Source organism: Tachypleus tridentatus, chromosome 3 (assembly GCF_004210375.1).
Source record: "Tachypleus tridentatus isolate NWPU-2018 chromosome 3, ASM421037v1, whole genome shotgun sequence".
NCBI classification, from domain to species: domain Eukaryota; kingdom Metazoa; phylum Arthropoda; class Merostomata; order Xiphosura; family Limulidae; genus Tachypleus; species Tachypleus tridentatus.
Genome location: NC_134827.1, coordinates 35,406,874 through 35,409,048, shown reverse-complemented (window position 1 = coordinate 35,409,048; position 2,175 = coordinate 35,406,874).

Sequence of the window (2,175 nt, the reverse complement as noted above, 5' to 3'; positions counted from 1 at the left end):
GTTATTAAAATCTTTTCTATGTAACTCAGTCATCAGTAACAAATATTATAATAAATAGTGGTTTGTATCTGCTTACTCAGTATTTATGTATTTTGAATATATTCATTTATGGTGAATTGTTTCTTGTGCGGTCTCAAGTTTGAAAAACATTATAGATGGCGCTATCAGTCAATGTATCTGATGCTATACATTTAGATTGATACGTTTTCTTCGTGGGCATGAAGCTTAACAGCAACTTATTTGTGCTGTGCCCTCCGCGGGTGTCAAACTTCGAATCTTGTCGTTGTAAGTCGTCTAATCTACACTTGAACTTTCACAGGAATATTTCGAGATATCAACATCTTTAATTATGTTTTTCTGTTTAATAAGACATTTAGTTAAGGCGAAACTAAAGAATGGGATATACTCTGTGTTTACGAGAGAATCGAATCCAGAATTTTAGTGTTACAAATTTTAAATGTTATCAATTTCCCAACAGAAAACATTTGAATAAAACTGGACAACGTTTCAGATTGTTATACAAGGCAACGTGGCTCAGTTTTTTTCATCGAACAAACGTAAGTTACCATGATAACTTGTGAAAAGAGTAATAAACAATAGCTAGAACATGACTATTTTAAATGTTTTAATACCAACACAGTTTTGTTTCCTTGAGCTGTTTCTGTATTGTCTAATTTTGATACGACGTATTTGTTGTTGTTGTTTTTACAAGTTTCTCTGTCTCCACAAATAAATAAATGGTTATTATATTTTCAACTGGTAATCATTTGCAAATATTCTGATCGTCTTAACTTTCGTTTAATCTTAAATAATTGTAGGATTTTAACGGGAAGAACTGATAACTGTTTCACTTATTGGTCCCCGTATTACGAGATTCAAATAAAAACTATCCGGAAAGTTATTTTTCTATGATGAAAACATATCATTGTTCAATAACAAGACAGACAGTTAAATTACAGTTATTATTTCTGGCCCTATATTTGCAATTTGAGGGTCGCAGGTTCGAATTCCCATCACAGCAAACATGCTGTGGGGGCGTTATAATATTACGGTCAATCCCACGATTTGTTGGTAAAAGAGTAGCCCAAGAGTTGGCGGTGGCTGGTGATGACTCGCTAGCCACCTTCACTCTTGTCTTACACTGCAAAATTAGGGACGGCTAGAGCAGATATCACTCGTGTAGCTTTGCGCGAAATTTAAAACAAACCAAGCCTTTATTCCTGTATTTATGTTTCTGAGAAGACATTTTACAATCTTCACTTATCAGTATATTTTTTTTTAATTGAAAGAAGAAACATTTTGAGATTATATTATTGGATTATGGTTATATAGTCTGGCGCCTCCAATCCGTTTTTTGGCTCTGACGGTTTTTTCCCCTAAATTTTAGGCCAGTTTTTTGCGTCCGGGTGTCTTGAAAATCAGACTTCGTCGTATTCGGCACTATACTTAATGTTTCTAAGTTGTTTGATTTTAAGTTTTTATCTCAATTTTTTTCTCCTTGTTTGTTTTGAATATTTGCACAAAGTTATTCAGTGCATCCACCATCCCTAATTTTGAACTAGAGGAAACGCAGTTAAAGAACAATATTCACCACCAACCTTTGGGCTTTTGTTTGTTTGTTTGTTTGTTTTGAATTTCGCGCAAAGCTACTCGAGGGTTATCTACGCTAGCCGTCCCTAATGTAAGACTAGAGGGAAGGCAGCTAGTCATCACCACCCACCGCCAACTCTTGGGCTACTCTTTTTACCAACGAATAGTGGGAATGGCCGTCACATTATAACGCCCCCACGGCTGAAAGGTCGAGCATGTTTGGTGCGACGGGGATCCGAACCCGCGACCCTCGGATTACGAGTCGAACGCCTTAACCACCTGGCCATGCTGGGCGCGATTCTCATTTTTACAGTGTTCCAAACTACGAATCGCGATGTTTTGTTTGTTAGTGTTAACAGAGGCGATAAACTGGGACACACACATCTACAGTTCACCACACGAGCTACTGGGTCACGCTTGGGCCAACATATGACTAATTAAACATTCATTGTCTACGAAGTTATTGTCTAAAAAGGACTTTGTCCGTTTGATTTAATTCACTACGGATGTGTTTAAATGCCACGAGCGTAAACCAGGTTTCGATATTCGCGGTGGACAGAGCACAGATAGCCCATCGTGTAGCTT